Source organism: Macaca fascicularis, chromosome 12 (genome assembly GCF_037993035.2).
Source record: "Macaca fascicularis isolate 582-1 chromosome 12, T2T-MFA8v1.1".
In the NCBI taxonomy this organism is placed as follows: Eukaryota; Metazoa; Chordata; class Mammalia; order Primates; family Cercopithecidae; genus Macaca; species Macaca fascicularis.
The window spans coordinates 111498312-111519054 of NC_088386.1; the positions used below are offsets into that span (position 1 = coordinate 111498312).

The 20743-nt window shown below is 40.2% G+C and overlaps 1 long non-coding RNA gene across 2 annotated transcripts in view; it reads right to left on the reverse strand.

Moving 5' to 3' along the window:
- Positions 1-418: 418 nt before the first annotated feature.
- LOC123567947 (uncharacterized) overlaps positions 419-20743 on the reverse strand; it is a 229321-nt gene continuing 208996 nt past the window's right edge. Inside the window, exons 3-6 of one of the 2 annotated variants that reach the window (XR_012421455.1) lie at positions 15032-15153; positions 13597-13672; positions 4022-4259; positions 419-3421 (exon numbers count right to left, since the gene is read on the reverse strand). This is a non-coding gene — a long non-coding RNA (uncharacterized lncRNA). Of the gene's footprint in view, positions 3422-4021; positions 4260-13596; positions 13673-15031; positions 15154-20743 lie in introns of those variants that run through there. The other variant, XR_010580081.2, reaches the window with a different exon arrangement.

The following is a 20743-nucleotide window of genomic DNA, read 5'->3' on the forward strand; positions in this document are numbered from 1 at the left end:
ACGGTTTTGAGACTTTTCATCTTCATTTTTCAGTTTAATAATGATTATCACAGAAATATAAACATCAGGAAAAGATTTTGATAAAGTTTAACACATAAAATAGAAAATTCCAGAAGGAATTTTCTGCAGTGGAGGATTCATATTATAGGAACATTGAAGGCAGATGCAAACCCTACATGTGCCACTGTAAACATTAGGCATATTCCTCAACTTGCTCCTATTATGGACGGCTTCCTACTAAAATGGAATTCAAGTAACACATCATTCAAGCATCCCTGCTTTATGTTCTACAGAAAAAGCTTATCTGTTGCAAATGTTCTTGCAACTTCTGCTCAAATAGTAGTGCCATTAAAAATGGTTGATGGGGGGGTGCTATCTCAGATATTTCATCCTAAACAAAAGTATCAAAGCAAAGTTGTTTTTCAAACTCTTTATTCATCCATATTGTCATTTTCTCTTACATGTGCTACTTCAAAACAAATACCAATCTGATGATGACAGTCCCTTGCTGAAAATGCTTCAGTGGCTCTCCGTGGCCCTTAAAGTCAAGTACAAAGTCTGCAAGCAGAAAAATGATCTGCAAAGTCCTTCAGGATCTGACCCCAGTTCGCTTGTGTAGTCAAGGGATGGCTATTTTGTTGTTTTGCTTTTCAGTTCCTCAAATATTCAAAGCTTTCTTTTGCCTCTGAGCATTTGTTCCTACCGTTCCTTCTGCTCTGTATCTCTTCATCTTGGTCCGATTAGCCCTTACTCATATCCTTCCAGTTTCAGTCTAAATGTCATTCATTCCAGAAACCACTACTGACCACCCAAGTCTATGTCATAATTTTCTCTTGGCATCTGACACTTCCCTATTTTGCAGCTTTTACCACACTTTGCCATAACTGCCTGTTTACTTGTGTGTATTCTTTCAAATATGCTGATTTTTTCCTGAGGGCAGGCAGTGACTCTTTTTTCAATATTGTATTCTCAATGCCAGGTGGACAATGTTGGTACTAGACAGTGTTTGGAACAAATGAATAAATGAAGGAGAGAAGAAATGACTTCTCAGTGATACTTCTGTAAGATAAATAACTGCCAATACTTATATTACACATTTCAAATAATCTTTTCAAAAACAAGTATAACTCATTTATGGTAATGGAAATCAAAAGAGTGGTTACCTTTGGAGGTACTGATGAGGAAAAGGCACAAGGGAATTTTCAGGGGAGGAGAAAATTATCCCTATTCTTACTCTGGGTGTTGGTTTCATGGGCATGTGCAGACATAAAAATTCAATGAGCTGTGTACCTACAATTTGTACCCTTTGTTGCATACGTTAACATAAAATAAGTATAAAAGAAAGAAAGTTATAACTACCTTTATCTCACTCTAATACCAAAGATACATTTTACCATTTGTTAGCTCAAAGAAATCTGAGATATGGTTTTAAAAGCAACCTTGCAGTTCTGTTTAAGATTGCTACAATTTAATAAGATTATCTAAAACCTCAAAGCATAAGTAGAGTGGGCCCATGCAGGGCCTTTTCTTCTACCTCTATAGCCCAGAGAAATGCTAAACCAGAAAAGGGGCTGGGGTTGATCTTGTCTGAGCATCTTGTGGGAATCAGTTCCCTTTCAGGCCCTCCAATAATGTGAAATTCCCTCTATCCTGTTTTTAACCCCATAAGCACCAAGCGAACTGCACTTCCAAAGCTTGCCTGAAATGAGTTTTAGCAAACCCATGAACCCTGTTGATCAACAGTCACCCTAAACTGAACCCACTTCCAATAGTGACCAAAGAATTCTTCTGACCAATAATGGAATTCCCCCATTCTCAGACTGACTTCTTCAGGGAGACTTCCAAGGAACTGAGCAGAATTCTTGTGCAATGAAGCCATCATTCCAGCAGATTAGCATTTAGAATTGCTTCAAGAAGCTATTCCATATTTCAAGAGAAATGGAGTTAGCTTTCCTCTTATAAAATGAATTTCATGTGTGTGCTTGCTTATAGAATTCTTGAGTTATCTTTATTTATAGTTATTTTTACTCCTCATACAACTGTTAAAATGTTTTGAAAATATACTGTTTATTCATTCTGGTACTGTATTTAGGATCACTTGCAATATTTCTAAATTAATTTTACTCTAACCTGTATTCCCCATCAAACCTATCTTTTATTTTAAGTACTTCAGCCTTAGAGTACCTAAAATCCTGTCTTTGCTGCCATTTGGAGGGAAAATAGGCTATTCAAATTGACTGCAAATTGTCTTTGCATGTTGGTCTACATCATTATTCTGGCTTTCTTGCATCCTGCAGTTATTCAGTGTGAAATAACGGTCAAAATCAATTGCAAACTTGTGGTTGTTTTTGACCTGGAAATATTTATTATTGTTATTAGATGATGCATAAGCTTTTGGTGCAGTATTTATGGAGGCAGGATATGCTTCTCTCAGAAGATTTTATCTTTTAAAGGGCACATAAAATTTCAGACTTGCTTCTCAGCTTCATAAATACACAAATGGATGCACAGAGTTAACACAGATCATCCATCTTGACTTTCTTTTGGCTCAAGCAACCACGGAACTAAATCCCATATAACCTGTATAAGTCTCTATGTTTAAATCAACTTTAATGAGGAGGGGGGAGTTCAAATGCTTGATAATCTAGAAGAAGAGAAACTTGTAACTTGCATTTAACAATACATCCAACAAAGTTATGTGCCCTCCGATAAATGAGCTGCAGATTTTGGAGCTCTGTATGTATTAAATATAATAAATGTTTTTCAAAAGTTTCTCAAGTCTAATTTGAAGCCATGTTAATGCAGATCCTTTTTTGTTATTTTTAATTGACACATAAAAATTGTACATATTTATGGGGTACCGAATGATATTTCCATACATGTATAGAATGTGTAATGACCAAATCAGGGTAATTAACATACCCATCACCTCAAGCTTTTATCATTTCTTTGTGCTGGGAACATCCAAAATAGTTTCTTCTAGCTATCTGGAAATATACAATAAGTTAGTGTTAACTGTAGTCATCCTACAGTGCTTTAGAACACTAGAACCTTTCCTCTTATCTAGTTGTAATTTTGTGTTTGTTAACCAGCCTCTCCCTATTCATCCTCCCAGTCCTGTCTTCCTCATCCTTCCCAGCCTCTAGTAACTGTATTCTTCTCTCTACTTCTTTGAGCTCACAGTGGTGGCGGCACTCAGAAGAGCTGATCCTCAGGCATTTGGGGTGGTGCATGAAGGCTTTGCTGCTGAAGGGGGCAAGGTTGCTGGCGGTGATGTTGGGCCCCAAACAAGCCAGTCCTTGGGCCTTTGGGTAGGGGCACATGGTAGCTTCATCACTGGAGTTGGTGTATTAGCCATCATCAACGAGCCTCGGGTGGCCTGGTCCTCAGGATCCTTGGTGGTGGGCATGCAGTGGCTCTGCTGCTGGAGTAGGTGGGGAGGCTAGCTACAGTGAGCCTCAGGAGAGCCAGCCCTCAGCCCCCTAGGGTATGCGGTGACATGCAGGTGTGTTGTGGCTCTGCTGCTGGAGTGGGCAGGGTTGCAGGCAGCAGCAGGTCCCTGGCTGTCAGCTCTCAGACTCTGAGGACCATGCCCCTTTGCTTTCTTTACCTTAGAGGCAGCCTTCCCACTTTGCTGGACCACCTGTTCCTGGAGTTCTATGCACTATGCGGGCTCAGGCGCTAGGTTCACAGCTGCACCACTGGGTCCAACTGCAGTCATGGCCCTGCAGCCTTGTGTGTGGGTGTGATGGAATGATATTGGGGCTCCAGTGATGAGGACATGCAGGGGTTCCTGGGCCCCAAGACAGGAAGCATTCTGGCAGTGGCTCTGTACTCAAAATGGCACTGTGCTGCAGCAGCTTGGTCCCAGGGACTAAGGAGGGACCCAGTGGTCTCTCTGGAGCAATGTGGTCGCAGAGACTCCAGGCAGCTCCTATACTGGACTCAACAGTGCTCTCCTACAGCTAGGCTTGCAGGCATTTGTGGTGGGAATGTTGCCTGCGGGGCATCTCCTGCTTACCTTTCCTCCTCAAGCGGGGGCCCTCTTGGCTCTGAGCTGATCCTGGCTGGCTGCTTTGCTTTCCTGAGTTTCTGCACCTCAGAGGGTCTTCGTAACGTTTTTGCTGAGTTTCAGTGCTCTCCCTTAGACATTTTATTTGGCATGTGATTGTCTACTTGTTATTTTGGTCCTTCTTCATGGAGGAGGCAAATGCTGGGCAGCTGTAGCAAGCTTTCTGGATGACCAAGATTCTTCTAACCTTTGAAAACCAAGACATGTCAGAATAATGCAAGTTATTTATTTTTATAAACATATCACACAGACACACACACACACACACGACAGGGCCGGTACTAGACAATGTAGGTGTGTAAAAATTTACTCCAGGCTGAGTGTGGTGGCTGATATGTATAGTCCCAGCACTTTGAAAGGCCAAGGTGGGAGAATTGCTTGAGCCCAGGAGCTCACCACCAGCCTGGGTGATGTGGCAAGACCCCATCTCTACAAAAAATTAAAAAATTAGCCAGGTGTGGTGGCACATGCCTGTGGTCCCAGCTGTTTGGGAGGCCAAAAAGGGAGAATCACTTGAGCCCAGGAGGTTGAGACTGCAGTGAGCCGTATTCACACGCCTGCACTCCAGCCTGAGAGACAGAGCAAGATCCTGTCTCGAAAAAAAAAAAAAAAAAGAAAAAGTTACTCCAAAACTTACTGACTTACAACAACAACAATATTTATGTTGTCCATCAATCTGCAATTTGGGCAGGGCTTAGCAGAGAAAGGGAATATAAGGATGCTTGTGAAAAAATTCTAAAATGCAATATTTATATAAAGTACCGTAATTATATCGCACTTTTGTGATAGTAATGATTTCCCCCTTTTTCTATCACCGCCTCCCCTCCTCCATTCAGGCACGTAGCCCAGTTCTGTGTTTATAATGGCAGGAGAAGAGCATTATGAGACTGGGCAGGAAACAGAGATCGCGGATGAGTCACTAGTTTTTGTGTTTTCACCTGCGTGAATCCTTTCACGAGCTCAGGCCAGATGCCTGGGATGCACACATCACTGATGGAGGGATTTCCTCTGAGGAAAAACATCAAGATTAAGAGAAAGAAGAATCCCGCCTCCAAGTGTCAGTCGGGTCTCTTGAGGAAATTCTAAATCTCACTAGGTATTTCAACAGAGTGGGTTTAATTATGGAAATTAAACACCTAGAAACTCTCTAGGTGTTGGAAGGCTAAAAGAGCAAAAGCAGGCTTTGAGGGAATAATCTGGAGGAAATAATATGAAGCTTCCAATGGATGGCTCGTGGGGAGGGATAGCAATGGGGAGAAAGCGGGGGCTTAGTAGACGCTGGAAGCTACAGCAGAGGACCTCCTGGAGGTGGTGCTCCTGCGGCCTCGCCCAGCCATTGATGGCTCTTCTCTTCTGAGGGTCCCTGATGTTGTGGGTGCTAGTGTCGGAGGCATTTGAACTGGAACAACTCCATCTTGAGTAGGGGCTGGGTAAAATGAAGCTGAGACCTACTGGGCGGCATTCCCCGACAGTTAAGGCATTCTAAAGCACAAGATGAGATAGGAGGTCAGCAAAAGATACAGGTCATAAAGGCCTTGCTGATAAAACAGGTTGCAGTAACGAAGTCAGCTAAAACCCACCAAAACCAAAATGGCCACGAGAGTGACCTTTGGTCATCCTCACTGCTACACTCCCACCAGCACCATGACAGTTTACAAATGCCATGGCAATGTCAGGAAGTTACCCTACATGGTCTAAAAGGGGCAGGCATGAATAATCCACCCCTTATTTAGCATATCATCAAGAAGTAACCATAAAAATGGGCAACCAGCAGCCCTCTCAGGGCTGCTCTTTGGAGTAGTCATTCTTTTATTCCTTTACTTTCCCAATAAACTTGCTTTCACTTTAGTCTACGGACTTGCCCTGAATTCTTTCTTGTGCAAAATCCAAAAACCCTCTGTTGGGGTCTGAATCAGGACACCTTTCCTGTAACACCGGGACTTCTTGAAAACACTGAGGCAGAAGTCCGAAGGCATTGCTGCTGGTGGAACAAATTGCCAGTCTTGGGTAACACTGACAGGACTGGCAATAATCGGGATGGAAACCACTTTTCCCTTCCTTCTGCTGTCCATCCTCCTCTGCTGCAACCAGCTGCAGAATTAGCAGAACGTCAGCCAGCAAAGGAGCCTGGAAAATAAAGTTTCCAGAATCTCAGAGCACAGCACGGGGAGGGTGGATTTCGAGCAGAAAGGTAATAGGTAGATAACTAGCATGTTCTTGTACTTGAAAAAAAAGGTACCACTGGATTTAGGACAGAATAAATTGGGAGTTTGTTAATAAGAGAGCTAGAGTTTGGTTGGTCCTGTGACCTTATTTCCTAGGCAGAGGCTTTCGAACTAAAGAAAAAAATTCAAACAGGAAGAAGAAACTTTGCAGATACATTTGTAAATCATTGTTCAAGGATGTAGCACATTCCTTCCTGTGTCTTGGGCCTCCATCACCCCACCTCGTCAATTTAGACAAACCTCTAGAAAGAAGGAAGTTGTCTCACATTGACCAACATTAAATTTCAGTTCCCAGGCAAAGTGAGGACTTAAAATAGAAACTAATCTGTATGGGGCATGATGGCTCATGCCTGTAATCCTAGCACTTTGGGAGGCCAGAGAGGGAGGGTCAGTTGAGACCATGAGTTTGAGACCAGTCTGGGTAACATAATGAGACCCTATCCCTACAAAAATAAAAATTAAAAAATTGGCCTGGCATGGCAGCATGGACCTGTAGTCCTAGCTACACAGGAGGCTGGGACAGGAGGATTGTTTAAACCCAGAAGTTTGAGGCTGCAGTGAGCTGTGATCATGCCACTGTGCTCTAGCCTGGGCGACAGAGAGAGACCCTGCCTCTAAAACAGGGGGGAAGAAAAAGAAGAAAGAAAGAAACCAACTTGAGCCTTAAAAAAATGAAGGAAATTATTGTTTCAAGTATGTCTGAATTTGTGGACCGATAGTTATACCCTTTGCAGTATATTTTTTAATTGCATAGAAAAACTGCAGACACAAGGAAAATACTGGGAGGATAATACCAAATGCTTGCAATTATTATTTCTAGAGTCTAAGATTATGGCTGATTCTTTTTTCCTTTATACCTTTCATTATTTTCCTAATTATCAACAATAAATGTATCGCTTTTACAATAGCAATTATTTTCAAGAGCCTGTTATTGTAAATGTTATACTGTGATTTACTATTATATCATGTCTCAAAAACATATCTGAATTGGCCTGATAAAAAGCCTAAATTTCTCTTTTTAATTCTCTTATTTTTTTTTTTTTTTTTTTTTTTTGAGACGGAGTCTCGCTCTGTCACCCAGGCTGAAGTGCAGTGGCCGGATCTCAGCTCACTGCAAACTCCGCCTCCCGGGTTCACGCCATTCTCCTGCCTCAGCCTCCCGAGTAGCTGGGACTACAGGCGCCTGCCACCTCGCCCGGCTAAGTTTTTGTATTTTTAGTAGAGACGGGGTTTCACTGTGTTAGCCAGGATGGTCTCGATCTCCTGACCTTGTGATCCGCCCGTCTCGGCCTCCCAAAGTGCTGGGATTACAGGCTTGAGCCACCGCGCCCGGCCTAATTCTCTTATTTTTAAGGAAGAGTAAAAGCCAGCAAGTTCTATGAATTTCATTCCTCATTGCTTTCTCCTAAACCTCATGCACCTTCTGTTTAAAAGGAAGGGTATAGTTGTCATCTTGAATTTCATTTTGACAAAAAAAATCGTCAATCATTTTTCTATGTAAATATTTATAAACTCTTTCCTCTGCACATTGGCACCAGAGTCTGGCTCTATTATGGTCATCCACAATTGATCTTGAAAATATGGCAGAAATGGTATGCTGGAAGCCTTGGAGAATATGTTTTAAAAGTTCTGACCAAGTTCTGTTTTAGTCAGTAAAACAGGGGCCATGGAACAAGGTCTGGGAGATAAAGATGATTAGAGGAAAGAAACAGGAAAAAAACAGGAAGAAAAAAAACTGAAATCATTTAACTTTGCAAGAGGCTTGACTTCCAGAACAAACAAGGACTTGGGAATTTCAAATTTGCACCTGCCTTTAGGCATTATGCATTGAAATCCATTGTCAATACCCTGTTATTAGTCCAAGAGATTTCCACAGATAGCAAGATGCCTGGAATTCCAGAAGGAAGAAGTTACATTCAAAGGAGCATTTTATTGGCATCTGTAAACAGGCCAACACCTGCTAGAAGAAAGTCAAATCACGGATGAAAAAGAACCAATGCAAACATTCCAGAGAGACATCAATATTGCCCGCTCCATAAGATATTCCTCAAGTTGGACTGCACTTTCCACACTCTGATATTTAGGATTGGCCATGACTTGGTTCATGAAGTGTGAATGGAACTGGTCTGTGTCCCTTCCCGCTTCTGAGAAGAAGATCATGATCTTCCCAGGTCTGGGAAGAGACTCCCCAGGTCTCTCTTGAGCCAGCATTGGCATCAGCCTGGATTCTTCAAGCATGATGAACAAAACAGCTCTGCTGAATCTTGATTGACATGTAACAGGAGCAAAAAATAATCTTTGTGGTTTAAGTCACCAAGACTTTGGGGTTGTTTGTTATTGCAGCATAACCTAGTCCACCCAATTGTTACAGGAAAAAGGTCCCAATCCAGACCCGAAGAGAGGGTTCTTGGATCTCGTCCAAGAAAGAATTCAGGACAAGTCTGTAGAGTAAAGTGAAAGCAAGTTTATTAACAAAGTAGAAAAATAAAAGAATAACTCTTGAGGGCTGTGGTTGCCCATTTTTGTGGTTATTTTGTGATGATATGCTAAACGGGGTGGATTATTAGTGCCTCCCCTCTTTAGACCATATAGGGTGACTTCCTGACGATGCCAGGGCATCTGTAAACTGTGATGGCGCTGGTGGGAGTAGAGCAGTGAGGACGACCAGAGGTCACTGTTCTCGCCATCTTGGCTTTGGTGGGTTTTGGCTAGCTTCTTTACTGCAAGCTGTGTTATCAGCAAGGTCTTTATGACCTGTATCTTGTGCTGACCTTCCATCTCATTCTGTGACTTACAGTGCCTTCACCGTCTGAGAATGCAGCCTAGCAGGTTTCAGCCTTATTTCACTCAACCCCTATTCAAGATGGAGGTGCTCTGGTTCACACACCTCTGACACAATGTTACCATATCCATTCTCACCAAAGCCTTTTAAAGAACCTATGTATATGCAAGTGTTCTCCATTGAGGGAGAAAGAATGGATGCACATGATCATTTCAGTGATTTAGGGCAGGGATTTAGACATTTTGATAACTTTCTCGACTTAAAATGTGTAACATTTTATTTTGCTTCCTTCTAGTAGAGACACGCTGTGCTATGCTTTTCTAAGAAATACTTTTTAATTTTATATTCTTATTTCCCCTTAGTTATTTCTGAAAATCTTTTTGATGAATGCTTAATGTTCATTCCCATGAATGTAACTGATAAATTTCTCTTTTTAACCATTACCTTTTAAAATGTAAGTGCCTGTGTCTATGTAATCTAAGCAATTTCTTAATTTTTATGTTTAGATACTTTATCTGGCAACCATGCAATAAGTAGAAGACTCTACTCTTCTTTTCTTTAATAAATTCCACAAGGAGCAGAACCAGGAAGAGGAAATTAGTGTTTGAAAAATCAGTATGGCTGTGAAAAGAAAGCTCCCTAAGAATAGGGCTATTGTGGCTATGAATTAATGAAAAAATATTCCACTATTTTCTTTAAATCAATCTTTCTTCAAGATCTTGTAAAGCATTCTTCCAGGCTGCTAATAATTGGCTTTTATCAAACTTGATATTCAGGCTTAAAAAAAATCCTTTTTTCCAGGTGCTCCCATCAGTAGGGTAAATTTAAGAATTATTTTTACTGGGTGTGGATCTTTTTGAGAGAACTGGCAAACCAGGCAACTTTGAAGCTACAGTTTTTTCATCAGCTGGTAGCCGTAACCTGACCCCTCCACTCTGACCAGATTTGACCTAAGTGAACAGTCTGTCTCCGGGACATGGATAAGATTGGAGGGAAAAGATAGACTGCATGTCCCCAGCTGAGAAAAGGGGAAGGAGGGAAAGATAAGAACTGTGGTTTCAAATATCCTTAATGGGAATTCTCCACAGTCATTTTTCATCAGGGCTGGGTGCTGTCAGAGCTTTGATTAGTGCCTCTTCTTCCCTGGGAATCCTTTTGTTTGGTCACTCTAGTGTTTGAACTGTGGCCAGGCCATTTTTTGTATTCTCCAGGTAACTGGGTCTGTCTTGATACAGCCCCCGGGGATTGACTCATAGTCTCTAAAGGATAGAACACTGTCTGATGTTTTGTTTTCCTCCCATGTTCATTCCCTGAAAGGCAAGGGTGATTTTTTTTTTCTTTGCTGTTTTCCTGGCTGTTGCATTGCTGGCTTGGAAAGTCTAAAATGCATTCAAGTCATGGCACCCGGCATTTTCATCAGTATTTTTATTGGTTTGTTTCTTTCTTTTTTGGTTACGCATACTGAAAGTAAATCAACATATTAAAAAGAAAGAGAAAGAGATCAGAAAAGGAATGACGTTTGTTAGTGGTTTCTGATTTATGAGTCTGAAGGAACTGTCACATTGAGCCTCGGAATGATATTAATTAGCTGCATGACTAAAATGCCTTGTCAGTGTGGCGCATTAAAGACGCACCTTGCAGCCGGGAAGGAGAGACGCTGAAGAGAGGGGAGGGGCGGCTGCAAACACAAACCACGCTGCTCATTTTTGCCTGCATCTCCACACTGCTAACAAAAGGCAATTCACCGAGGCACACTTTCCGATCTTGTTGTAAAAGCTCATGAGAATATCAATGAAGCCCCACCTAATTTTTGCCTGTTAATAATTCAGCTCCAGACAGTGAGAAATATGAAAAAGAGAACCAGTTTTTCAGTCAATAAGAGAGACCTATTTTTTTTTTTTTTAATTTAGAGTCCCATGCAAGTGGCCTTGTCATAGCAAGGCCTTGACCAACTCACAGCCGGTGTTCCATTTACAGTAACGGGGTGTGGCAGGTTGTGCAATAGAGCTGAACAGCACAGTGCTCAGAAGCCCCGACTGTCACGGTGTGCACAGAATCTCACAGTCTCTACAGGGGCCAAGAGCTGACTCTATTTTCAGCTGCTCCACTTCTTTAGTGACATAGTCATCCTCTCTGTTAGGGGACACTGGTGGAAACATGTGCTGAAGCTAAAGAAGCTCAAAAAATGCTGGGTGTTATCAGGAAGGCTACTGAAAACATAGCAGAGAAGCTAGCTTACTTTTGTTCCAAACCTCACTAGGCGTGTTTGGTGCCATTCTGGGTGCCACATCTGAGGTAGGAAGCACAGAGGTGGGCAAGAATTCTTTCAGGTGGGTATCATGTGGGCCACAGATTGGTCTAATAATTACAGTTGTAACCACCCAACTTTCCCATGTTCCAGTCCCCAGTTGTCCATGGACCACAAAGACTCCTCACGGCTGCCTCTCCAAGCAGTCTACCAAGAAAGCACCCAGCATTGCTGGGTTGGTCTTAAGGTAGGCAGTCTTCAGGATGTTAGAGGGTTCTTCAACATGGAAGACCTGTGCCCTCCACCCAATCCTGTCTCCCACCTTGTCACTTGAGCCTCACAGGAACAGTGCCCACAGCCTTTGGAAGTCCTGCCTGTGTTTCTGACCTCCAACCTGCCCTACATTTACAAAGAATCGTTAAAGTGGTGCATCAGTTTTTGGTCCCCAATATCCTAATTGCCAAGGTGCCAACTCTGTATGAGATGCCATAAAGAGACCAGTTGCTGTGCCCTCATCTTCACCCTCCACTTCTTCTCTCCTCTTAGACTGTGCCTCCAAACCAACTCCTCCCTCCTTCAAATACAAAGGAACCTGGCCCAGGCACATCAGTGATCCCAGAAGGGCCACACAAAGCCACAATGAAGCCTTACCTTGGCAAGCTGAAATGTCCCATGATTCAACAAATCCTCACCAAGTCGCTAGGAAGCATGAGTAGGAAAAATCCACCTTAGAAACAGAGTCAGAGGTTGTAGTACTTTTTAGGTAGTCAGAAAGGCAGACAGAGATGCTGAAAGGTAGAGAGAGCTCTTCAGTTGTCTGTTCAGTCCAGTCCAGTGTGGTCTCCACTGAACCACAAGCCCCTAAGTATGAGCAAGACACATGCCATAAAAAAGAAAAAAATCAAGCATGAAGAACATCTACTACATCCATGGGACCAAGAGTAGGACATGCATTTTCTTGCTTCACAAGAGCTCATGGAGGCCCAGAGAGGAGCTTAATTTAATAATCCAAAGGAGATATAACTTTTGCTGCCCCTTCTTCTTCCAGGCATCTGATAAGCAAGGAGTCATTTTTATGTTCAGCTATGTGAGACCAAAGCAACTTCTCATGGTTGCCATGGGATACCTTCTAAATATGTGGCCTGATGTGATTTCCCCAAATTGTTATGCAGTGAAAATATCATAGTTTCTAAGTATACAGAATTTTTTCAATTGCATATCTAGATAAATGTGATATTTCCCCTTTGGGTTGTATTATATTAGACTTGGCTATGTTGCAGTAGATTTCAGTAATAAAATTAAAGACTTTCTAGCTGCAGGGCATCAATAACTTAGAGACCAGTTAATTTTGGATTGACGATTTGAATGGTGCCAACTTATTTTTTTTAAAAAACAGGGGAAATTTGTTTTGCAACAGAAAATGTAAGAAATTTTCCCCGTCTGGAAGATACTCATACATACCAGATGTGCTTATCATACCTTGTATAACCCTTGACCATTGAACTTTTATATAGTGACTATTTGTTCAGTTGTCCTTCTTCTCTACTAAACATGGGCTCCTGGAGGGCATGGAGTGTGTTGTTTGTCTCTATATCCCTAATGTCTAGCACAGTGACTGATGCATTGGAGGTATTCCATAAATGGTGGTTAATGAATCGATAATGTAGGATCAATGCAGTGGCCTGCATAGATTAATGGTACTTTGACAAAGAGACCTTGGAAGAAAGATAGCGATAGCATCGAGGAGTAAAATTTGTTTTGAATATAAGTCTTTGCCCCACCCACAATTTTTGGCTCTAGGGAGAGAATAACAAAGATTTAACTGGAAATTCATTTCTCCACAAACATATAGAAACCCAGAAAACAGACTCAGGATTTAGAGCAGCAAGGCAATATCCTAGTAATTTACTGAAGCAGTTTGGCTGTTCTGTCACCCTGAAGGTAATTGTATTTGCAGTTGAGAAGGGATGCCACATCACATTACGTTGATCTGTATATCCATCACTGCCTGTGCTTTCCTCTGCCACCCCCTTGCATGATACAGTGTCATTCCAGTGATAGTGACTATTGTGCCATTGCTAATATGAGGGAAAAATTAATTTTTAAAACACGGGATTTAGCAATGCTTGTGAAAAAATGTACATAGATACTTTTTAAAAAATTAGTCTTAATTTATCATTTTTCTTTTACATGCTGGGATGTTTCCTTCAAGCCCTCCTTCATCTAAAGATGATGTAAATTTCCTTGCACCTAAATCCCTCTTTCTTACCTTCCTTTTCATCCTCAAATACTCTTTCCTTTCTGAAGGGAAGCACAGTTCCCCAAAGCCCATTGGTTTGCAGCAGCTGCAATAGAAAAAACCTGAGTGGAGTTCAAGTTTTTTTGTTTGTTTGTTTTTTGTTTTCAGAAGAAGGGAGAAGGGAAGTTCTACCCAAACAATAATGGCCAGGTAGGAGACTCACACCTATTCTCCATCAGCTCTCTCTGAATCTGCCTGAGTACTACCTGGGCCTTGTCTTCAGGGCCACAGTTGCCATGACTTCATAGGATTTTGCAAATTCACTCCCAAAAGATGCTGCCTCCTTATTGCTTGCCTGTGATTATGGCCTATAGCCATAACCACAGTTTTCAGCTGACTTGACAGCCGTTCAACCTAATTGCAGGCAAAAGGACTCAGCATAATGTAAGTAGGGACCACGTAATAGGCTCTGTACAATCACACAGCTCTGGGCTCCAATCCGAGCTATAGCTCTGTGACTCTGAGCAAGCTACTGACTCTCTGAGCCCTTTAATATACGTGCCTGTAATAGCGGAATAAAAATATAGACTTCACTATGTCGTCATGGAATTAAGTAAGGTGAGGTATATAAAGGGTGTGGGAAAGAGCAGGCTCTAAAAACAGCACAAATTCATTCCACTTTTGATTCGCTTCCTCTCTCTCCCAGTAGTAACAGAGGCTGCCAGATACGGAGGAAAATGGAAAACAATCTTTGTTAGGATGCCCTCTTCACTCTTTCTGTCCCACTTCTTTTATATTCTCTTGCTATGGGAGGGATGAAGGCCTCAGGATGAATGAGGGAAAATGAAGATGAGAACATTTTCTTAAGTGAAAACTTTTAAGAGTAGCTACAATACTTCCCTTGAATTCAAATTTAAAAAATTCATAAATAGCCTTTGTGTATTCTTTTTTTGCTTTTTGTTTGTTTGTTTGTTTGTTTTTGGAGATGGAGTCTTGCTCTGTCACCCAGGCTGAAGTGCAGTGGTGTGATCTCAGCTCACTGCAACCTTCGCCTCCCAGGTTCAAGTGATTCTCCTGCCTCAGCCTCCCAAGTAGCTGGGACTGCAGGTGCCTGCCACCATGCCCCACTAATTTTTTGTATTTTTAGCAGAGACGGGGTTTCACCATATTGGCGAGGCTGATCTCAAACTCCTGACCTCATGATCTGCCTGCCCTGGCCTCCCAAAGTGCTGGGATTACAGGCGTGAGCCACTGTGCCTGACCAGCCTTTGTATATTTTTATCACTTATGTTTGAATGCTGTCCAAACAAACTTCCCAGATGAAAGTTCTAAGTTCAAGCTTTGGAAGTGTGTTCCTGTGACCACTTATACTCAAAGAAAAGAGAGGACGAGGGAAGGGAAAGGAAGGAAAGTACTCTGGATCCAAAAGTTCAGGGTAGTTTTATAACACTTTGACAACACTTACTTGCCTGGTCACAGCATTTGCGTCCTCTTACCAGCAATTTATTTAAGTTCATGGCATTGCACGTGGAGTGGCAGGAGACGGAGCTGTTTTGATGCGATGTGATACTCTGCCTTAAAATAACTCTAGAGAAAGACACAGGAGACACAAATAAAGTGAATAGACATGCCCTTTAATTAGCATATATTCAAAATCACGTCATGCTAGGACTTTCAGTTTAACGTTACTTAAGTGGGTAAAATGTGCAGAGGAAATTTCTCTGGCCACAGAGTCAATCTGTCATATACATTTGCTAGATCCAGCTGTATTTCCTAAATACTGAACATATTGTTCTGGCTGTTTATATTCTTGGCATCCAGTACTGCTGTGCATTCCCAAGAACCAAAGAGCATGGAGCGCAGCAGTAGCTTTCCCTAAAAGGCCTGTAAAGCCATGACTAGTTTATTCTCTCAAAGATCCAAGGTACTTGTTAAAGCACAAGATCTGTTGCAACTGATGTAGCTCTGAATTAAATGTATCGCAACACATTCTTAGGGAGACAGAGTTGCTTTGACTAACAGCCTCCATATTCGTCAAAACTACTGTAAGCCAAAGGTTAGCAGCAGCATCTGGCAGCACAAACCCAAGTCTACAAGGCTAAAGTAAGCACTAGTCCAGTGAGTCCAGTGCCTGCTACCGCTCACTCTCTCCATTGCTTGGTCTGGGTAGGAATTTACAGACTACACTGGGTGCATAGAAACAGAGAGGAAACCTGGGTGATTCTTTTACTCCAGGAGAGAGATGCCCAACCCTGTTTTGGAACAGGCAATGTGGTAGAATTTTCAAAAACATTTGTTTTCATTGATTATCTATTTAAAATTTTTTAAAAATGACATTTTTAGGTAGCTCAGTTTAAGATATTCAAAATCTCATAGAGGCAGAAACATTAAAAAGGGCTGGGGGAGGGATAGCATTAGGAGAAATACCTAATGTAAATGACAGTTGATGGGTGCAGCACACCAACATGGCACATGTATACCTATGTAACAAACCTGCACGTTGTGCACATGTACCTCAGAACTTGAAGTATAATAAAAAAAAAAAAAAAAAGTTAAAAAAAAAATAAGTCCAAGATCAAATGGCACAGGAATGCAGTGGAGGGACATTAACCCAGGTTGAGACAGGAAGGAAGGCAATGGTGGCACCAGGGGGCCGCTACCAGTTTCCCCAGAACCCTAGATAACTCTGCAATCTGAGTAACTGGACATACAGCATCCAGCTTGCCTCATTACACACCTTCACTGTGTGTAGGATTGGTATACAGGTTTTCTAGAAGACATGAGGCCTAAATTAAGGTTTAGAGTGCAAACTGAAACAAATGGGGAGGTGTCACTCTTATAAAGGTTAGAATCCAGCTTTCACTTGAGGCCGAATACTTCTGATGTCTCAGCTTTATGTGTGTTTAACACAGTAAGGTATCAAAGCATCTGATACTTCAAAATGCACTTGTGGCCTACCTCTGACTCTGACCTAAAGAGGGAATGGAATAATTCATAAGCATGGCAGATCAAGGAAACAGAGAATTTGTCCTAGCAAAAGTCTTTAAAAGGTGATACCTTTGGATACAGAATTTTCACTTAAAGAATTTTATTTTCAGTGAATACTTAAGAGAATATTTAGTTACAAGTATGTCCATCACTGTTTTGTTTTCTTCCTGAAAGGAAAAACAGGAAGCCATATAAATATTTGTCCAACAGTAACATATTGTATGGTACAGTCCTATAATAGAACAATTTGCAGTCCTTAAAAAGTGATTTTATAGAATAATATGAAAAAATGTAATAACATTCCTCAGAAAAAAAAACAGGCAAATTGAGAGTCATGCCATGAAAGACACTACAAAGAGGGTAAAAAGACAAAATATGGTAAATCATATATTGGATAAAGAACTTGTATCCAAAATACAAAAAAAGTCTTAAAACTCCTTAAGAAACTAAAATCCAATTTTAAAATGAGCAAAAGATTTAAACAGATACATCACAAAAAAAAATACTGATGGAAAATAAACATATGACAAGATACTTAACATCATTTGTGACTAGTGAGATGCAAATTAATACAACAATGTGATGCCAGTACACATCTATTCGAATAGCTAAAATCCAAAGCACCGATAATACAAATTGCTGGCAAGGAAGCTAAGCAACAGGAACTCTCATTCATTGCTGGTGGGAGTGCAAAATGATATAGGCACTTTAGAAGACAGCTTAGCAGTAAAGCAAAACAGTCTTACTATATGATCCAACAGTTAGGCTCTCAATTATTTACCCAATTGATCTGAAGATATATGTGCTTGTGCACAATATGTGCATGCACATGAAAAATCCACATCCAAAAATATTTGTGGCAGCTTTATTTATAATTTTCTAGAAGCAGCTAATATGCTTTTTAATAGGTGAATGGATCAATAAATTGTGACACATACATATAATGGAATAATATTTAACAATAAAAAGGAATGAGCTATCAAGTCATGCAAAAATATGGATAAATCTTAAATGCATATTTAAAAGTGAAATAAGCCAATCTGAAAAGTTTGCATACTATATGATCCAATTTTTATGACATTCTGGGGAAAAACAAATACAAACAAAAAAAACCTACAGAGACGTCAAACAGATCTATGGTTGCCAGGGGTTTAGAAGAGAGATGGTCGAATAGGTGAAGCATGGGAAGTTATTTTTTGGGTGGTGAAACTCTTCTGCATACCATATTGCAATGGTAGATACCTAACACTGCGTTTGTCAAAATCTATAGAACTTGATAGCACAAAGAGTGAAACTTAAAGCATGTGAATTTTCAAAAGTCATTTAGGAGACCAGAGGATCCCAGGATGGAATGCAGACTATCACAAAGGAATTTCCATTAGAAATGTATAAAATGACCTCACTGAAGAGAGTGGGGGTAAAAGTGCCAATCTAAATAACTTTTTGGAATGAGTAGAAAGTAAAGCTGTACATAAGCACTGTACTCTAATTGGTAAAATTATTTCCCATGAGAGTAGGAGTTAACAATTCTGAAACCACCATACATGCATACTAGAATTGAACAATTAAGTAAATAAATGGCAGATGGTGGAAACTAGGTTTCTCACTAATGGAGTAGGAGTTTACAGAGAACCAAGAAAATAAGTCTAGAATGATTCATGTACTGGATAAGAGTTGGAGATATCAGCATGAACTCATATTTAGTTTAATATAGATACAAATGAATATATAGGAAGAAATAATCATAGACACGTTTGCATACACCAGTTAGTGTACACCATATACATGTTTTCTTGCTCTGTTAGCTGAGAGCGTCTCAAAGCAACAAATTCAAGTACCAATGAGCCCACTCAGTGCCCAGATATTGGTTTCTAATACCATTCTCCAATAAAAGAATCCAGAGCTCCTCGGAGAAATGGCTGATTTCAGGTCAGGCAGAGAGAATATAAGTCCAAAACATCTTGTAAGTGCCAGAAAGCAAAACTTGCTAAAGAAAACCCACAACAATGGAGCATGTGAAAGGGATATAGCAGCCAACTGAAGAGCTCCCAATGGACAAACCTGGGACAATTTGAACAAATAGATAAATAACAATGTTGGATTATAACCCACCATATTGAATAAATATGAGTTAACATTGTTACAAATAAGTGATTAAATATATAAGTGAGAGAGAATAAAAATAGATAAATTATCTATCAAGAAGAAGTCCAAATAATTTATGTAGATACTCCCCCACTTTAAGGAGTAGAACGTAACTCCTATTTCTTAACAGTGGGCTCCATGCAGTGACTTTCTTCCAAAAAGCACAGTATGAAAAGGGTAACTTCATTGTGGAGAGAACTGACAAGCTACCTCAGCCAGATGATCGAGGTTGACATCTACAGTAATAAGTCATGCTGATAGTACGTATCCTTGATATGTTGGGATGATAATGGCATTTCTGGGGTTCTCCTCCCCACTATTCATAACCCCAGCATAATCGTGAGAAAAAAACAAACATCCCAAATGAGGCACATTCTACAAAACAACCAACCATTATTATTCAAAATTGTCAAAGTCATCAACAACAAGGAAGTCTGAGAAACTGTTGTAATCTAAGCAGCCTAAAGACACACAATTATTCAATGTAATGTGGTAGCGGGATGGGATTCTCGAACAGAAAAGGAATATAGGGTGAAAAGTAAAGAAATATGAATAAAGCATTGACTTCAGTTAGTAATAACGTATACTATAACAATGTGGTCTATATGGGAAGTCTCCACTATCTTTACAACTTAAAAAATTTAAGTTTTAAGTATAAATCTTAAACTAATATAAAATAGAAAGTTAATTAAACAAAGAGCATGTTCTATAATTTTTCTGAATTTGTAGATAGATAGATACTTAGATAGATAGATAGATACACATATGGCCATGTAGAAAAAAGAAAAAAGCTATATCAAAATATTAACAGTGGCTATTGTTGGTGGTGTGATTAGAAAGTATTATTTTCTTATTTTGTTAATCTGTATATGTGATTTTATAATACAAAAAGAAAAATAAGTTGTGAGTCTTTATTTGGACCAGAATACTTCCCTGATTTAAGTACAAAAAGAAGAATCATATCTAGTATTTAAAATTTCTAAAAATATTTAACAGGCACGCAGTATGGAATAATTCTGTCGGGAGAAAAATATAAAAATTACTTTTTAATTTAAAAGTCTTCTCCCAGTATGCTCTTTGATAGTGCCTAAGGATAAATGTAAAGAATAGTTATTTCTTAAACTAAGAGTTTGACAAAACGTAGTCAAGAAAGAGTCTCAAATTAATCTTCCAGAGGAATTCCAATTCCCCCTTTTAATTCATTCACTTTCCTGATTCTAATTTCTTATGTAATTTAAGATGTTTAAAACCTCTAGAGAGGCTGGTCTGAGGCTCCAAGGAGGTGCTCTTAGATGTCCCTTGAATTCTGTTCTAAGCATACCTCCCAGAGCAGACTCTTGCCTTGTAGATTAGAAGATGATGGTTGTGCACAACATCAGAATGCTGGTAATGTCGTTAACACCTTCTCCAGTGAGAAGCAATTAGCTATTTTCAGCAAAAATGTATTCTGTAATTCCCATGGTGGCTTTGCTTACTCTTGTCAAAACTATTCAATCATTCTGTGCTTGAATTTATTTGAGATAGGCCATATATATATATATATATATTTTTTTTAAACAATTAAAATGCGCTGTTTTATTTCAGTGAATGGAAGATTTTGTTTTATTTTAGGTTCTGGAGTATATGAACAGGTTTGTTATTTAGGTTAATTGCATGTCTTGAGGGTTTGGTGTACAGATTATTTCATCAGCCAGGTAATAAGCATAGTACCTAATAGGTAGTTTTTGAATCCTCTCTCTCCTCCCACCCGCCACCCTCAAATAAGCCTTGGTCTCTGTTGTTCTCTTCTTTGTGTCCATGTGTACTCAGTGTTTAGCTCTCATTTATAAGTGAGAACATGCAGTATTTGGTTTTCTGTTTCTGCATTAGTTTGCTTAGAATTACGGACTCCAGCTCCATACACGTTGCTGCAAAGGATATAATCTTGTTCTTTTTTATGGCTGTGTAGTATTCTGTGGAGTATATGTATTAGGTTGATGCAAAAGTAAATGCAGTTTCTGCTATTACTGTCAAATGGCAACAATCAAAATTACTTTTGCACCAA